At 37.7% G+C, this 20,168-nt stretch overlaps 1 protein-coding gene across 1 annotated transcript in view; it reads right to left on the bottom strand.

The window, feature by feature from the left end:
* Positions 1 to 12,623, bottom strand: part of OPCML (opioid binding protein/cell adhesion molecule like) — a 1,618,997-nt gene extending 1,606,374 nt beyond the window's left edge. Inside the window, exon 1 of the mRNA XM_056825126.1 lies at positions 12,538 to 12,623. The gene's annotated coding sequence lies outside the window, so the exon portion shown is untranslated. The remainder of the gene's footprint in view (positions 1 to 12,537) is intronic.
* Positions 12,624 to 20,168: the final 7,545 nt, after the last annotated feature.

Consider the following 20,168-nt stretch of genomic DNA (forward strand, 5'->3'; position numbering starts at 1 on the left):
TGCTTGTAAGTATACTTGTTATATCTCCCCTACTCAATTATAAAGGATTGGGTCATTTTTAGTCTTTTTATACTTAGAACCTAGCACAGCATCTTGTACATTTTAGGCACTTAATAAATGTTTGTTGGATTAAATTAAATTGGAATCTTTTTCAGTCCCTCTGAAGCAAAGTCACGATTCAGTGATTTCAGATGCTCAGAAAGTTGTTGTTCTTAACATACTGTTTATTACACATTTAGCAAATTATGCCATATACTTCCAGACAGTCCTTTAAGGGAAATATCTCTGAGAAAGTTTAGGCTGATTCCTGCTTGGTCCAATATTTCAAAGACTAACACCGAATCTATTTAAGCACAGGGCCTATTTCTTTCCCATATTCTGTAAAGTTCCTACTTTTTTTAATACTCACACCATAGGTGCTCCATAAAGGGTAAGTGATGTACACAAATGACCCTGGTCCTCTCTTTTTTTCTCATTTGCTTTGCTGATCTCTGACTGTGATTGGCAAAGTGAGGGGACATTAGGACTGTGGGTGGGATTCTGCTCTGATGATCCAAATCCCAGGCCTTGTATTACATTGTTGACACAAAGCTCAGAGGCTGCTGCTTCTTCTGCATGAGCTGGACCATTAAGCACCAGCCATTCGTTGCCAAAGCTTGTTCCAGTCATAACTTTGGTGGACACCAGCAGGGCTTTGATTGAAATACCACTGATTCTAAAAGAGGAGAAGGCTACTAAGGAACTGGCCTAATGAAGTTTAGAATGAATTGCCTCAGGTATGAAGGAACAATAAAAGTAGCAGTAATGAATGTCACCACCATCACCCCCTAAAAATATTACTACAAGCCAAGTAATACATAAATAACATATTCACAAAGGACTTGAGTCCATCTAGTCCAACTCTTACCAAAAAAAAAAAAAGAATCATTTTCACAATATTCCTGACAGCATTCAAAGGAAAACCTCCAGCAACAAAAGACTAACTCTTCCAAGGCTTCACATTCTGTATTTTTACAGCTCTGATATGAATTTTTCCTTACATGAATAGAAAACTGACACTTCATAACTTCTACCAATTGTTTTTAGTTTTCTCTTCCTAACCCAAGGAGAAAAATTCTAAAATGGAGTAGTAAATAGAGTATTAGTCCAAGGTGCAGGAAAACTTGGGTTCAAATCCTGTTTCTGAAATTTACTAGCTTGTGACTTTGGACAAGTCACTTAATCATTATAAACTTAGTTTCATTCTGTAAAATGCAGATATTTCCTATTACCTATCTCACGGGGTTGTGAAATAAAATATGTTAAGTGTATTTCAAGTCTCAAGGACTATATAATTATTTACTGTTATTAATATATTATTATATAATCAAGATCAGTTATAATTATTGGGATGATGTCAGAGGATTTTCGAGCATAATTTCTTGGATTATGTGTTATTCTTTATTAGACTCTCCAGACATAAGAGTGAGGACTTTCTCAAAACAGAAATATTCAAAATATATTAAATACAGATCACCCATTCACATATATACACGTGGGTATAGTTCAGGTCAAAATGTGGTCCTAAGTGCTTGATAGATGCTTGTTGACTTTCCTTGATTTTATGCCTTAAGTGATGTCCATGATGTTTCTTCTAACAACAAGGATAAAAATAAGGAATTGTAGACCATCTATCAATGCTAGAGATAATGGTTATATTAAAGAGGGCTTATCTGGGAACTCCACCATTTTCCCTCCCAATTGGTCAAAGAGAGAGTGGGCACTGACTGAACTTGGACATCTGTGCCACTGGAGGAATCTCTAGAGTGGCTTAGGTGAAACAATGTTTACCAACCTGCCAGCAGCCCTGGGAGTCTTAATTAGTGTTTGCAAACAGCTCTGACGTTCTGAAAAAAAGGTACCACCCAAGTGCAGGCCATTATTAGAATCAACTGGCACCATAAACTCTCCTAATATGGTAGCAGTGTCCTCAAGGGACATATTAGAGTGAGCTAAAGACCAAAAGAAACTGACTCTGTTTCTCAGGTAGCAAAAAATATTGGTCACCCTTAAAAATTCCTTCTTCTACCCAAGAGACATATTTATTTTCCACAATCCTTTCAGAAGCTTCAAGAAATTGCTTCCCTTGTATTATGCACAAGAAACATTAGCAAATCTGCTTTGCTTTCAAAAGCGTGGTCCATTGTGTCCTGTTGAGTTATAACTGCCAGACCCTGTCAGACTTTCCTCCCATCTAGTCAGGCAGGAGCTTTGGCTCAGTCACTGGGCCAAATTTGAAGGTTGCCAACAGCAACCTGGCAATCATCAATTTAGTGGCCTTGCCTGGGCCTGATGACTAACTAGCTGTGTAACTTGACATAATAAGCTGCTCAAATTCCTGGGTCCTCAGCTTGCCCATCAAAATAATGGAGACCATAACACTTTTACAACTTGTTTTCCAAAGGTTGATGTGGAAAATGAGATGATGAGGCAAGGATAATTTAGAAACGATTTGATTGAAATATATGGTAATTCAAGGGGCTTCTCTGAAATTTATATGACCAGAGTCTCAGAAATGGAAGCAACTTTAGAAGTCAACTCATAGATCAGCAGAAACTTTTCTTAACTCTCTCTGACAAAGTAGTTAAACAGCCTCCACTTGAAGACCTCCGGACTAGGCAGGCAGAAAAGTATACTTTGAGACACCTATAGTTTATTAGGGAGTTTTTTCCTCATATCAGGGTAAAATGAGCCTGTTCACAATTTCCAAACAATGACCTCTGGAGCCAGACAAACAATCCTTTTTCCATATGACAGTCCTTTAAATAAGTGGAGACATTTCTCCTCACCTCCAAGTCTTTTCCTTTCTAAGCTAACCATTCTGTTTCTTTCGATTTGTCTTCATATGTTAAGGTTCCCAACACCCTCACCATCCTGGATGATGTCCTCTGTTATATTCTATTTTCTTAAACCCTTACCTTCCATCTTGGAATCAATACTATGTTTTGGTTCTAAGGCAGAAGAGCATTAAGGGCTAGGCAATGGGGGTTAAGTGACTTGCCCAGGGTCACACAGCTAGGAAGTGTCTGAGGTCACATTTGAACCCGAATCTTTAGGTTCTGGGCCTAACTCTCAATCCACTTAGCCACCCAGCTGCCCCCTCCTCTATTATATTATATTCTAGCTTGTCAGTGGACTTCCTAAAATAAGAAGCCCAGGACTGAACAGAACACTAAACATGGTCTGACCAGAGTATAATGATGCATTATCCCTTATACTCTGACAATTATACTTCTATTCATGAATCTTAAGACCACATAAACTGTTTTAGTTACTATGGCAGAGTAATGTTAATTCACATTGTAGACCACTAAAAACCCTAAGCCCATTTCATTTGAACTTCTGTTTAACCATGGCTCATCCATCCAGAGCTTTCCCAACAATTTGTAAAACCAAAGCTTTGTATATCTTTCTTTAACTTCAGTTTATCAGTCAACCAAGTAGGCTAGGTTGTTGAGATCTTTTTTGCATTCTGTTCTGCTCATTCAGTAATTTATTCCAGATTTGGGATATCTTCATATCTCCTATACATGTGATATAGATACCTTTAATCTGATTATTGATTTATAGAGTTGACTCAAACAAGGTCAAGAAATTTTTCCCAAGATACTACTTTAGAGACAGACCTACCTCAAAATTGATATCAATTTATTAAGTACTACTTTCGGTCCAATCATTCAGTGAGTTCTAAAACTATCTAACTGTCTTCATTCAGTATCAACTATCTTCTCACCATCTTTCCCATAAGGAAATTATAAAACACTGTGCCAAATATCTTACTGAAATCTATTTTTAATCTTTCTGTTGTATTCTAATCTACCTATCTAGTTACTCAATCAAAAAATATGAAATGGGGTAAATTCTACATGATTCTTTTTTTTAAAACCTTTACCTTCTGTCTTAAGTCAATACTGTGTATTGGTTCCAAGGCAGAAGAGGGGTAAGGTAAGACTTGCCCAGTCACACAGCTGGTAAGTGTCTAAGGCTAGATTTGAACCTAGGACCTCCCATCTCTAGGCCTGACTCTCAATCCACTGAGCCACCCAGCTGTCCCCCAACATGATTTATTCTTAAGAAAGCCATGCTAGTCTTAAAGATCATTACTCTTGAAAAGGGGGAAAGGACCTATTTGTACAAAATTATTTATTGCAGCTCTTTTTATGATAGCGAAGGATTGGAAATTGAAGGTATGTCCATCCAATCGCTCTTTTTCTTTACACATTTGTAAATAGAACTGACAATTGGTTTGGGAATCATAACTTTTTGTCCTAGATTAGGATATATTTTTCTCCAGGTTTGGCAACTCAAGTTCATCTCTTCATTCATCTTGGTTTTTAATTTTCTGTTTTATAATTTCCAAAGAGAATATGGTTCTCTCTGACGGAGAAAACAAAAACAAAATTAGAGTTGAGGACTTCTGCCTGCTCTCTCTCAACCACTATCATTGATCTCTCAACTCCATGTAGTAGTCCTATTCCTATTTAGTTTTTCTAATCTCAGTTAAAAAAAATAAGAATTCAACTTATTTAAATTCCACAAATGTTTGTCAAATACCTACTAAGTTCAAGCCTTGGCACCAGTTAAAGCACGCTACAATTTACCAAAGGCAATCCAGATTTCTCCTTCAGATTTAATTCTGGGCTCTGCCTGTTGTCTATTCAAACTGTTTTTTCCAAGATATATGCACTGATCGACCAGCAATATGGGTTTTCCAACTAACCACATATCATAGTCTGGACAAGAGGCATTCTTCATCGAATTGATTTTTCTTACATGGATAGTTAGGCTGATCCTTTTGAGTGATAATGGATCTCATTTAGGAGTACCTGTAATGTTCTAGGATTCAATACAATTAGTACAATGCCAAATGCAAACAGGAGCAAATAAGGACCCCTCCACACAAAGGGTTAACTCTAACCCTAACCCTTTTCCATTTATATTCCAGGTGACAATCCCTATGCCAGTGGCAAACAGCTTTCATGAGCATGCATATCCTTCTTTTATGCTTGATGTTATTAATCAAAGGATCATCAGATAGTTATTTCATAGTTGAATTTATCAAGGACTTGTGTATAATGTTGTGATTTTTATGCAAGATACATTATTGGAGGAGACCTCTGAAGAAATATTTTGCCCTACCAAATCAGTTGGTTTTTATAGTCAACAATCATTAAGCACCATTAGATTTTATATTCTCTCCACCTTTAAATCAATTGTGTAAAGGTAGGAACTATAATAAAATAATCATAATAAAAATAGGTTTTGATATTAATTAAATGCATATGTATTATAATTGAAATGACAATTTATGTAGTATAACTATTGCAGAATAATATAATATATAAATAATAAAAAACACTTATATAGAACTTTAAGGTTTGCAAAGTACTTTACAGGTGTTAAATCATTTGATCCTCAGTTAACAACTCAGTGGAGGGGATCCTAGTATTATTTCTGTTTTATAAAGTGAAAACTGAGGCTAAGTGTCTTGTCTGTGGTCACAAAGGTAGATGTTTGGGATGGGATTTGAACTCTATTCCTTTGAGTCAGTAGGACTCTACATCCAATACTCTATCAACTGTATCACCTAGCGGCTAAAGATATGCCTTGCTATTTAATTTATATAGATTAAATTCACAAAAAAAGACATAGAGTTGGAAAAGGCATATGAATAGTTAGTTATTGGTATTTTCTTGATTCCTTTCTTGGGGATTACCGGGAGGTTAAGAGGAAGATATAAGTTGTTGTTTCCCTTCCCCAAGCATTCGGTATGCCTACTCTTTTTCAACTATTTCAAAAATCAATCCCTTAATATGATCAAAATTGTATGATGTCTACTATGTGTACTTGGTCCAGTCCAGCAGTTGTAACCACTTTTGTTTTCTTATATGTCCATCTGCACGCCACAGCTCTGTTCCAACTTACCCAATGAAAGTAGGGCTTGTCTTTTTAACATTAATATCCTTCCATTTGTGTTACAAGACTACAATTCACAGGATAACATAGTCTCCAGAAATGCAAATTGGTAGGTCACCCAAAGGGCCATGGAAAGGTGTGTGAGGGGTGAAAAGGGCCTGAAGCATGTTGCTAACAGAGAAATATCTATGAGAAATAGTAGAAAAGGTATGAAAGAAACATATAACCAAGAAAGTAGGCAGACCCATATACAGTAAGGAAAAAGGATGATGGGTAGCACTACTTAAGACATATCAAGAAGCTCTAAGAAGGCTGGATGAACCCACTGTAAAGAACTTATATAAGACATGAACAAGGGAAGAAGATGTGCACTGATTGTGATCTGTACTACTGGAGAGAGCCTTTGGCTATCAAAGTATTTTCTACGTACTAGGGATACAAACACACAAAAGCAACAATCCCCTACTCTAAAAGAATTTACTTAGTAATTGATTCATACCTGATGTTTCTCATCAGTTCAATTGGTTCTTAACTTTAATATTTCTGGCACTATCACTTTAAGTTCATGACTTCATTTGACATTCATACTCAGTTGCATATTCTTACTTCCATCTTCTATATCTACCTTTTTAAACACTATGTTGGTCAAAGAATTCCCTGGACATCAACATCAATATCTTCTTGCATTTTTTAACTTTCAGATTTTTGTAGTTTAGAATAATCTATCCCTCTTGAGCCAACTTCAGCAGAATTATTTCATGTCATATGATCCTGCTGATCATTTTTCTGAATTCTGAAATCCATTCTCCCCAAATCTAAGGCATGCATTCCCTTATGTCTGCTCTCCTCTATCACAAATTCTAAGGAAGTAATGGTCCTTTCATTTCAAACTTCCTGTCATTTCGACTTCAGTAAATAATTATCCATTATTGATTAAAATTGTGTTCAGAAAAATTTCCCTTTGTTGCTCCACCTTTCAAAGAATAAAATTATCTTTAAGGAAAGATAAGAATTAATTGAATACTTTGCTTCAGGAAATATCCAAGTAGTTGATGGCCCACATTACAACTGTACTCTGCCTTAGTGCTCATACTCTTGATCTATTTCCCAAACTCAGTATCCATTTGTTCTTTCTGGCTAAATCGTCTCTGGCATGCTCATACCATACTATTGTTTCTAGTTTTCACTTTTCTGTTTCTCACATCCAAAAGTCTTTTACTATGTTTACTTTCTCTAGTTCTTAGATTCCTCAAATGAGTAGATAGTCTTGTTATGCAACTTTACATTTTTCTCTTTTAGTTTGCTTTTGGACAAGATAGTCACCTGTATTGTCACCATCCTCAAAGTATGTTCTCTAAGCACATTTAAAAAGGAGGTAGTTACAAGTGCCATATATTTATAAAGAATGAAACTACATCTTAGATCATAATTTATAGAGATGGAAATGACCTTAGAAATCATCTGGCCCCACTCTCTCATTTAACTGATAAGAAAACATAAGAATAAAGGGAATAAATAACTTGACTAAGGTCATACAGCTAGTAAATAGCAGTCATATTTGAGCCCAAGTCCTCTGTCTCTCAATTTATTGTCCTTTCTGTCCTTGCCTCCTATTTATTTAAATGTTTTATGGTTCTGACTTTTCATTAGTTTACACTGACATTCCACCACTATGATTCTAAATTACAATGCTTTCATAGTCAATATGGGGATATTCTAATTACTCTTATCACTACAATATGTTACTATTGATGTTACGAGCCTAATGAGAGATAAAATGGTACTATGGTTAGAGAGTTAGCATAATAGTTGCAAAGACCCAGGTTCAAGTCCTGTCCAGTGCCCTGGGGACCCAGTGGCCCAGGCAGATCTTTAAAATTATAAGTTGCAGGGAACATACCATCCTTCAATGGATAGAGAGAACTGCATACCAGAGATTCCCTACATTGATTAATCCATAGGTCTGTTTTTTAAAAGAAATAGTTATAATTATAATTCATATTCTTGTAATGTTTTAAGGCTTCCAAAGCATTTTCCTTACAACAATCTAATGGTATCAGTATATTTGTCTTCAGTTATGTCTGACTCTTTGTGACTCCATCTGGGGATTTCTTGGCAAAGATACAGGAGTGGTTTACCGTTTCCTTCTCTTACTCATTTTTCAGATAAAGAACTGAAGCAAACAGGATTAAGTGACTTTTCCAGGGTCACACAGCTAGGAAGTTAAGAGGGTTTAAGAGACTTTCTATAGTCATATAGGCAATATATAAAGGAAACAAAATTTGAACTCAGATCTTCTGGCTCCAAGATATGTTTTTCTCACAATGTTCCATGCTGGTTCTATAAAATAGTATATATTTGTTTTCTCTGTACAGTGATCCCTCAACTATACCTGGAGTTACATTCCAGAGACCCCCATTACAGGTGAAAATCAGCAAAGTAGTGTCATTATATTTATTTTATTATTCTTTGATGGTAAGCATCTTCCTCTGGCACTTGGGTTCACTGCCAGAAGCCTTAGAAGCCACAGAACATTTGGGTGGCATAGGGCTTGAAATAAATTCAAACTTTTATGAAAACTTCACAAAAACACACCACCACAGAGGAACACTATGTGCAGCAATCAGATATCCATGTGAAGAGGACAGGGAGAGATGCTGAACATATAGGCACAGGGCGGGAGAATAGACTGATGCTACAATCACTGAGCCAATCAGCACCCAGGATACAGAACACAGCGCTGTGGTTGGTCACCTTTCATTCCATCGAACAACAGTGGCAAACTTGCACAAGTGGTGTACTGCATTTCCATTGTGTACAGTATTTATCCACAAAATCCTGCAATATAGCAAAAACTCCACGATACAGAATTAGATTTTTTTTAAAACCCACAATACAGTGAAACCATGATAACTGAATTGAGATATAGCAAAGGACAACTGTATTTAGTGTGATGAAGCATATAGACAGCTGACTTTGGAGGCAAGATGGGCTCAAGCGCCACACCTGACTCATAGTGGCTTCTAAGCCCTGGACAAATGACTTAACCTGCCAATGATGCAGGAGATTCTTTAAGACTATAAGTTATAGTACAGTTGTGGATTAGCATTTGATAATAATTAGTTATAATAGCTAGCACTTATGTAATGCTTTGGTATTCATAAAATACTTTATACATATGTATGTACATATGTGTGTGTATATATATATATATATATATATAACATGATCCTTCCTATAACCCTATTTTTATGTTGTTTCATTATTCTCACTTTAAAAATGCAGAAGCTGAGGCTGAGAGATTCAGGGTCAAAAAGCTAAGAAACATGGACTTCAGCCCTGGTGAGAGAAAAGCTTAGAGCTGTTTTGTTTTTTGTTTGTTCATTTTTTAAACTTTACCTTCTATCTTACAATCCTTACTGTGTATTGATTCCAAGGCAGAAGAGCAAGAAGAGTTAAGCAATGGGGGTTAAGTTACTTTCCCATCGTCACAGAGTAAGGAAGTACCTGAGGCTAGATTTGAACCCAGGACCTCTAGGCCTGGTTCTCAATTCACTGATCTACCCCCAAGGGTAGTTTTTGAAAGACAAATTTCAAGGACATTCTGGTTTCTGAGATTTTTATATATTTTTTAAAAAGCATGCTACTCTGATGCAGGTAAAAAATGACTTTCAGGAGTTAATAATGAAATTCTGCTAGAGAACACTAAACCTCCCTTTTCTGAAAAGAAAATATTTATGCAAGTGTAGAAATGAACTTTTGACAGATAGATGATGGACCAAGGGATATCTTCAGTTTACTTTGGTTTGCTTCAGAAAGAGCCAATAGCCTCAAAAAAAAAAAAAAGCTTGAGGTGACCTTACCCTGGAAATGGCTCCACCATTTTTGTACTGCCTCTAGATTACAGTAGGCATGCAAGAAAGAATAAATCAAATTCCATTGATGGATTACTGTACGAGATCTCCTAATTGGTCTTACTGCCTCTAGCCTCTTCTCTCTCCAATCCATCACACACACTACTGCCAGATTAATCTTCTTAAAACACCACTTTCATCTCACCACTGGCCTGCTTAAAGATACCTACAATGGTTCCCCATCACCTACAGAATAAAATCCAAATATCCTAGTGGGGAATTCAGGTTTCTGGATAATCTGACTCCTGCTTACTTTTCCAACTTCACCTTCATGAATGCCTTATGTGAATTGCTATTCCAGCAAAGCCAGTTTTATCCTTGTTCTCTGCTTGTAATGTCCTCTACTTTCCTCCCTACCCTCACTTCTCCACTTGACTAAGATCTGATCAAATCTTACTTCCCTCCAGAAGTTTCCTTGATCTCTACAACCCACAGTGATTCCTCTACCTCTTCCGAGCCCAAATAGTGTTGATTTTCCATCCTATCCATTTTATATATCAGTAGATAAACAAATATCACTTATTAAGCACCTACTCTGTTCCAGGCACCATGGCAAGCACAGGGAGCCCAATGCAAAAATAAAATAATCCCTAGTGGAGCAGGTAGGTATCACAGTGGACAGAGACCCTGGCCTGAAATCAAAAAGAACTTGGGTTCAAATTTGGCCTCAGATACTTCCTAATTGTGTTACACCAGGCAAGTCACTTAACTCCAATTGCCTAGCCCTTGCCACTCTTCTGTCTTAGAACTGAAGGTAAGGGTTTTAATAACAATTATCACTACCCTCAATAAACTTAGATTTTATACAGAAGGCAATAAGTGCACATAGCAGCCTGGGAACAATAATAACAATAAAACAAGAATAATGACATTTGTCTAATAGTTTTAGGTTTGTAAAGCATTATTCTATAAATGATCTCATTAAATTTTCACAAAGATTCTTTTAGGTAGGTGTTATTATTTTCTCAATTTGCAGATGAGGAAACTGAAGCTTAGAAAGATTAACTGACTTTCCCAGAATTACACTTCTAATGTCCGAGGAGATATTTGAATTCAGGTCTTCTTAACTCACAAGTCCAGAGCTCTTAACCACTGCACTACTATCTCTATGTACAAAATATATACATTTTATAATACTCAATGATGCTTGTAGGACTGTTGGCAAAATAATACAATTAAACCAAAGCTATTTGAGGAAGTGGCAAAATGAAAAAGCATTTATTAAATCCTTAATATACTTAAAAATCACTATGCTTTGATGGGGAATGGCTAGCAGTCTCATGCCTAGACAATCTACCCAACTAAGTTTTAAGTTCTTTGAGAGCAAGAACTCTAATCTTTTTTCATCCTCCACAGAACTTAGAACTGTTTGTGGGCTGCACAATCAGTATCTAGTAATGCTGGGAGCCATCAAAGACCACACTGTTTGACAAGGTCCATGTGGAAACTGGGGACTACAAAGCAGCCCCCAAGAAGGATGGAAACACCCATTGAAATCCCCCTAAGTGTCTTTCATTATTAACATCCCCTTATTTTTGGAATTGCTATGATTATTATTCTTAGCCCCCAGAAAAGTAGATGAGAGCAACATACTTTTGGGTTAATACAGATATCCCACTCTGTCCCCCTAGGATATTATCAAGAGATCCCACTTATAAAATTAAACCTAAGGATTCTTATATCCCCACTTAGATAGAACCCTCTTGTCTAAGCATAAAAACTTCTGGCAAATCTGTGCTCTGAATTCCCTAACCTATTCCTGGGTCATGTTGATTCTATCCTCTGATCTTGCATTTAGCAACAATGTTTCATTGACTATCTCCCTAGGCTTCCTGTCTGTCGTTAGGTTCCATGGAAACATGTATGTTGAGAATGAAACTGTGTGCCAAGTAGATGTGTGATCATGAGGCTATAAAATAAAACCAGGCCTCAGCCAAGGTGGAGCCGTTTATCCTGTGAAACCTGTGCTGTGGGTTGAATGTGAAAGCTGTGTCCCATCCATCATTTCGCTGACACTGTTCCACCTTCAAGACCCCATCTCCTATGGGAGGCTGGTCCACCCCACAGCATAGTAAATGTTTGCTGTTGATATCTATAAAAATCAATTTTATTATTTTTTGTTCATTTCAGTCATGACCAACTCTTTGTGACCCCATTTGGGGTTTTCTTTGCAAAGATATTAAAGTGGTCTGCCATTTCTTTCTCCAGTTCATTTTACAGATGAATAAACTGAGCAAATACTATTAAATGACTTATCCAGAACCACACTGCTAGTAAGTGTCTGATGTCAGATTTGAACTCAGGAATTTGAGTCTTCTTGACTCCAGTCCAGGTGCTCTAGCCACTGCACCACCTAGCAGCCCTAGGAAAATTCTAACATGGATAATATTTCACGAAGCAGCCATAATATAGGAAATTGGCCTTGGATTTCAAATGGCCTAAGTTCAAATTCTCCCTCTGTCATGTACAAGATTGATGACCATGGTGTAAGCTACTTAACCTGTTGGGGCTCCCAAGCAACTTTTTAAACCCATAAGTTATAGATATAGATGTGATAAACAATGGTAACAGAGGTTTCCATGATGGTACTTCCTTTCCCTAATAAAATTTAGATAGAGTTAAAAAAAAACAAAATAAATAAATTGTTTAAGCCCCATGAAGTATTTACCTGGCTCAGATCATTCAGGCATTCTTTACCTCAACCTATGAGTTGTCTGGGATATTGCAGTCACAATGCATCCTGCCTCCCCTAGGCATGAGTGGGTGTAAGTTGAGAGTGTGGATTCTGACCAAACAATCAACAGCTCACAATAGGGATGATTCTCCCAGGAGACAGGGCTATGCCAGCCTCAGCTTTCCACTCCTAGGTACTTGGCTCTGGACACCTACCTGGAGGTAAAGGCCCATCCTGGAAGCTACAATTCCACATTATGGTCCATCTCTCAGGGAAGAGAACTTGGCAAGCCCAGTTTCCATAGCAACTGGGCTCTAGGCTTTAATATTTCCTACTTAGGATTTTTACTTTTGGGGTTGCTTTATTTTCCCCTTAACCTCCAAATGTGAAAGAAAATTCCTGCCAAGGAAATGACGAGAACATAAACAGCACCTACGGAGTTCAAGGAGCTAGGAAGCAAGGGGATTTCAAGATCTCCAACTTGAAAATGCTGGGACAAAATTGGCCTCCAAGATCAAGGACATTAAGTCTGTAGTTGCAGGAGGCCCCTGGGGCCTCCTTTTTAGTTTCTTTGTTTGCACATTGCCACCAACCAATACTTTATTTGACTGTATCTCATGGAAGATTTAACATGGAGAGTTCTGCATTTCTGGTGCTAGGACAGATGTTTTAAAAAAATGGGAGATTAAAGCAGATCTACTCATGAGGTGGACAGGCCTATCCTTTTTGCCAGCTTCCCCCATACCCCAACTTGAACTCTGACATGCCATATATCTCATGTCATGTCAAATGAGCAGATCTTATGTGCTGGGCTGGCACCAAGGGAACAAGGGTGGGACATGAGAAGGAAAGGATAAAGAAGGAGGGGGGTCTTGTAACCATAATAACAAGCATAAAGATGAAAATGGAATGCTATTTCCTAAACCATTTTTGAATAGTTGTTCCAATCAGTTTAGCTTCATCATTGAAGGAGACAAAGCAAAGAAGCTAGTTGTAAAAGATGAAATCCTGAAACACACACACACACACATGCATGCACTCACAATATTTCCTTCCATAGCTGCTGTGCCAGCAGGGTAGCTTTGGAGGATTGAAAGCTGTAATGAAAATGGAGTACCCTAACTTTGCCAATTATTGAAAGAATGCTGCTTATCTCTTCTGTTAGCAGCTAAGATGCCTTAAGGGTTTAGATTAGAGGACACACACATGGAAAGAGAGAAAAGTTATTAAATTCTAGACCTGACACCCAGAGTAGGGGAGGTACTTTTGATAAACAGATAAGAAATAGACCATATCAATCTTAGCCAAGAGATCAAGTTGGTAAGATAAACCATAGCTACAAGATACCTGGAAGAGCAAACTGGGGGGAAAATAACTTATGATGCATCCTGCCATATTTGCAAGAGGTCTTCTGAAAACATCACCCCACAGGCAGTAAACTCCTGAGATGAAGTCCCCAATAATTGCTTTCCTTGTGGCACACAGCTGCACGTGTAGGGGGCACATCATTTGCTGGGGACATGATAATAATCTATCAGTTCTCTGAGCTATAGAGGGAGCCTATAGAGATAATTAGCTCAGGCACACAATGATAAACATGTCAAGATAGGCGAAACATTTCTTTCCTTAAATAAGAAATAAAGGGAGTGATGGGAAATGATGTGCCATGGTGGGTGAGCAATATGCCCACCATAATCCATCTCCCATTATAAGTTCTTTCAAGATCTGAGTCCATGACAAAAGGTAAGGATATGTGCATAAGGAGAAAAACAAAAACATGAACTTAGGTATGGAATTTCAAGGTCATCTGATGCAGTCCTCTGTCTCCAGGCAAGCCAATATTTGTATTTTTTTTAATTTTATTTGTATTTTACCACTCCTAAAAGGGTTGGTTTCCTTTTCTCACTTCAACATCTTTTGTTCCAATTGCTCTATTGAACTATTCTTACAAAGCCACCAGTAACTTCTTAATCACTCAATCCAATATCACTCATCTTCCTTGACCTTTGTATAGCTTTGAGCATCCCAGAAACTCTTTTACTTGGTTTCTATAATACTGCATTATACTAGTTCTCCTCCTGTCTCTTTAACTGTTTTTTTTTTGGGTCCCCTCAAGTTCCCTCTTCTTTCTCCTACTTCTTAAATGTAGGTATCCCCCAAGATCCTATCACTGAGTTCTTTTTTTAATGTTCCTTGTCATCTCTAGACAGATGATGCTCCAGTCTCTCTATCTCCAAACTCAATCATACACTGAACTTTAATTCCACAAGGTCAGTGTGACATTGTACATAAGGCACTGAACCTGGAATCAAGAAGAACTGGGTTCAAATCCAAAATCAAACACTTGGTAGCCAATTAAGTGTCCCTGGGACATTCACTTAAACTTTCTGTATTCCAATTTCTTATTCTGTAAAAATGAGGGGGGTTGGACTTGACAAACAAATCACAAAGGTCTATTCCATCAAAATGTATTGCAAAAGCCCAGAAAAAAGTTTTGGGGGCATACTTAATAAGTGTTTGGCCAGTTGGATTAGATTTCCTTCTGGAAACCTGAGGGTACCTTGAACCTTACATGCATGATTAAAACCAAACCTATATTTACACCATATCTGCTCTTTCACCTAACTTGTCTTTTTCTGTTAATAGTACAATTACTCTCCTAGTTATCTAGACTTAAAATTTCAGAGTTCTATCTTTGTCTCTTTCCTCACTATCCATATCCCATAAAGTGTCAGTTCTAATTGATTCTACTTCCAAAATCTCTTTTGCATATCTACCTTCTGTTGTAAGGAATTTTACCAGGAACAGGAAATCCTACAAACCAGGAAGTCATACAAGGGAGAAGCAGGAAGTCCTAGAGAGCCGGATGGAATTCCAGAACCTTGGGGAAGAGAGACTGACAATTGGCTCTCTTTGAGAAGGAGAAGCTGCTGCTTTTCCCTAACAGTCAGGAAAGAGCCCAGAGGGTTTTCAGTCTGATTATTCTGGGGTAGACCCAGAAAGCCAATGATTCCCTTTCCTGTGGGCTTTCTAGAGACTCTGCTTATCCTTGCTGCTTCTGCTAAGGAGTAGATATTTAACAGAGCTGCTGGTGACTCCCTACTGGGATTACAGCTTGATCCAAAGAGGACTCCATTTGTGTGAGATTCTTTGGCCCTTGTTCTTGCCTTTACTAAAACTTCCCCAATCTTAATAATTTAAGGAGTTAGTTTAGTATAGTTATAGGAAGTCATAAGGGTTTTACTCTCTGTTTGGGTTAAGAGTTAGTTTCCCTGATCCCCTTTCCCTTCTCCCTTTAGCTAAATGAACCTGTTATTATATATATATATATATAGTTTTGAACCCCTATTTAACCCACCTATTTCACTTCCTCTTCATTCTTATCACCACCATCCCTGTCCAATTCCTCATTACCTTTTACCTCTACTATTATAATAGTCTCTTGATTTTATTTCTACTCTCTAATCAATTCTTACATTCGTCTTATCAAAATAGATCTAATCACATCATATCCTTGCTCCAAAATCTTCAATATGTCCCACTGTCTGTCAAGTTAAATAAAAAAATTATTAATCTGGCCTTCAAGGACCTTCAGAGTATGGCAGAACCTTTCTTTCTAACTCTGTGTTTCCACTCCCAAGAAACTATTGTATTCACTGTTTCCCAAGTATACCCCAGGTTTTCATATCTTTGTACTTGGCCTAGTTAGTCCTTCTTCCCTTGGAAAGTTCCCCCTACACATCTCCAGCTATCAATATTTTATCCATTTTTGATGTACTGGTTTCTTCCATGAGATTTGTGAACTTTAGATTTATTCCACCCTGCTTAGTCTAACAAAACAGGAATGTCTACACCCCTACTTAAGGATTAAGTATTGAGAAGGATGGCCTATGACAGACATGTGCTAGTAAATGACAAATCAGAAACAACTGACAGACCCCTGGGCTGTCCTAAGTCAAATTTAAGCTACCATTGGTACATGTGAGACGCAGGAAAATGATGTAAAAATGGTCTATATATTTCAGTCACTTCCTCTCTTGGACTTTTTTTTTGCAGAGGTGGCTCTGGTGGCAACATGCTGGGTGTCTTGGCATCTTGGCATGGCACCAGCTGTTGTCTGGGTTTGGCGGTGAGTTTCCTTGATACAATACTGGGAGAAGCTTAGTAGCCTAATTCAGGTGAGGCATCTTCACTGAGCTCTCTCAGAGTTTAGGCTGGTTCTTTTATCCTTTACCTTCCAAACACTATCCTCTTAGGAAAGCCTCAAATCTTCTGGAAAGACCTCGTGGTGGAGGTCTTTGAACTCCCCTGGCACAGGCCAGGTGGGAGAAATCCTATACCCTTTCCCTCTCTCTTCTCCTTAATTCTTTCCCTCTATATTAATTAAACCACCATAAAATTTCCAAACTGACTTGGGTATCTTATTTGGGATATTCGTTGGTGACCAAATTAATTTAGTTTATGTCACAACCCTAAAATTACTCTTACAGGTTCAAATGGGACTTCCAATAACTTTACCATCCATTCAATGCAAAAGTATAGACTTTTATTTGATGAGTTTAAGAACAAGATGAGTGAAAGTATGGATAGAGATTTGACTTTAGATTCAGGAAGACTTGGGTTCAAATTATGGAAAGGAAACTAAAACAAGTTCTGGACTTTCTGCCACTGTGTTGGAACAAGCAACAGTGGGAATATTAGAGAGAGAAGAAATTGATAAGATTGACAGTAGGTGGGGGAAGGGGCAACTGGGAGTGGCAGTTGGTCTTGTGACAAGGACTTTTTTCCTGCCCTTGGAAGTGGGTGGAGCTTTCCTTCCCATGATCTGGATAGAAGTGCCTCTATTTTCTTCAGCCCGAAGAGACAGGCCCAACCATCTCTGAAAGTCAGAACTTTTCTTGTTGCTTGCTGTGTACTGCTAAGATTTTGAAATTAAGAAAACTAGCACAGATATAGTGTGACAGGAATAAGAGAAACGCTCCATCTGAGAGAGACTCAAACCTTATCTAGATAAATCCCTCTTCCTTCTTCCCTGATACCTCTCCAACCTGAACTTGTTATTAAAATTTATCTTATTTGAATATCGCAGCCAGATAAAAGGACTATCTTTTCAGGGGGCATAGAGGGAGCTGAACCTCAGTTCAGTCATTCAACTACAAATGGTCCTTACTGGACCCCTGCAGTATGACTAAAGTCTGGGGAAAAGCTTGTCCCTCAGGAGGGTCCATGTTTACCTGCTCTGGGGCATTTTTGGCATCAATCCATAGAAAAAGACATCCCCACAGGCTATCATAACTGGCCCATTTCTCAGACACCCCATTTTGTTAAAAAATAGCTTCTTGGCAGGGGGCATCTCTCTCCTTTTGCCTCACCGGCAGCCATATTCCCTCTCTCCCTTCAACTCCTCCATTCCCTGCTACAAATCTTCCATATCCACTGTTCTTCATATCTGCCCATCTTTCCCAATAAATATTAAAAAGTCTTACCTCTCTGAAACATGCCTCCTGTGGGACTTAGCAATTCACTTAACCTCTCTGTACCTGAAGCAGTACTCTAAGACATTTTTATTTAGGTTTTAGAAGGCATTGATCTGAATTAGTAGAAAGAATCCTGATTTTGAGTTCCCTATGCCAACTTCTTTTGAGTAAGAAGGCAGCTAGGAAGGAGTCTGATAAATTCAGGGAGTTAGTGATGGAGTTGAGAGAGGAATGCTTTTTAAGAAAGAGTAGAATTTTGCTCAGGCTTGTTCAATTCATTTCTTGCTCTGACCTAACAAGTAGGGAGGTGCTAAGTAGTGAAATGTCCTATTGAATGGAAAAACCCAGAAAAGGGAGGGGGATGGGTATACCAGGCAGAAGAGGAGGAAATGTCTCACATAGAGACAGTTTTCAAAACATAGAGCAAACCCATGAAAGTGTCAGTTCATCTATCACTTCCTCAAAGGACCCTTCCTAACTTGTACTGCTCCTCCCTGCAGCAGTATAAGATATTCCACAGTCTGATGGCTTTTTTTTTGGTTTTCCCATAGCACTGACCTATAGTTTTAGTAATTTCTAGAGTTATTATTCTCTTTGTTAGATTATAAACTCCATGAATTCATCAATCATGTCTTATTTTCCTTCTTAATACCCTCAGTGATTAGCATGGTACCTTGTATATAATAGGTGCTCAACACCTTACATAATAGGTACTCAACAGCTTGTACATAATAGGTGCTTAAATGAATTTAGTCAGGATGTTTTCTTTGATGTCTACCTTGAATCTCTCCTATTTCATATGAGGTCTGTTTCTTACTACTTATCACAATTATAATTAACACTTAGATTACCAAAGTATCTTGAGTTAGTACAAGGGTTATTATACCCATTTTACTGATGAGGAAACTGAGCCTCAGAAAGATGAAGTTAGCTTTCTCAAAGTAACATAGCTAGAAAGTATCAGAGACTGGAATTGAACTCAGGTCTCCTGGCTCCAAGATCAAAGGTAGTTCATGGTATTTGGAGCACTATGACTGTCAAATGCCAGATGTTAGATCTAGAATATAGACCAACAAAAAGGATTCCCTGGGCATGGATTTGACAACTAGTATGTCTAGGCAACCCTGTTATAATAAAAATTAATCAAGAATAATTTTAATAGTTAGTGTTGGCATTGCAAATATGGGTCCTTTCCACAGTAACCTCATTCAGGGAAAAACACAGACTGGAGAAAGAATGTATGAAACTAGCACTGACACATTTTGCCATTTGTCTTCAAGATCTTATGAACTAGTCAACTCAGGAGGGCAAGTTGGTGAAGCCAAATATCTTTGCTCTGTGAAAACAATTTTATATGCAGTACTAACTGCAATCATGTGGAAATACCCATAACTCTATTCACATCTGGCTACAGGAGATTGTATTTTCCATTGAAGGAAAGTAAAAATTATTCCTGGAAACTAACTTTTATTATTTTGTTTCTGTTTCCATGACAAAGTGAAGAATTTCTAATGCCAAACACCCACTTTGCATGAGCTTCCTAATTGGCCTCCCGGTTTCCACACAGCTTCCAAATTGATATTCCTAAAATAGATCTAGTCATGCCAGTCTCTACTCAAAAATCTTCAGTTGCTCCCTAGTGCCTTTAGATAAAATATAGAATCTGCAGTCTGGTATGTACATTACTTCGCAATCTATACCCCTTACCAACTTTTCCAGTCATTTCACATTACTCTCCTACATGCACTGTCCATGCCAATTAGGATAGCCTTTTGACTTTTGCAAATTCATGGCATTCTATCTGCTCACTTTCATTGCCTTTGTATCAGTAGTCAAAAAATTGAATTCATTTTACCTTGACCTCATAGAATCCTTAACTTAAGTCAGAACTCAGGAAACACATCTTGTATGGGTCCCTTTATTATTTACCTATTTGTTAGCATTCTCCCTTTCTTGAAATTAATTTTGAATATGTTTTATATCTATTTATTTGAATCCCTATTGTATCTCCCTAATAGGATGTAAGCTGTTCAAGGGCAGGATGTGTCTTATTTTGGATTTTGTATACCTGGTGCATTGTCCATAATTCAATTGAATAATACTGCTGATAAAGTATCACAGTCCCCAAAACATTGTTTACTATTCTGC

Source organism: Monodelphis domestica, chromosome 4 (assembly GCF_027887165.1).
Source record: "Monodelphis domestica isolate mMonDom1 chromosome 4, mMonDom1.pri, whole genome shotgun sequence".
NCBI classification, from domain to species: domain Eukaryota; kingdom Metazoa; phylum Chordata; class Mammalia; order Didelphimorphia; family Didelphidae; genus Monodelphis; species Monodelphis domestica.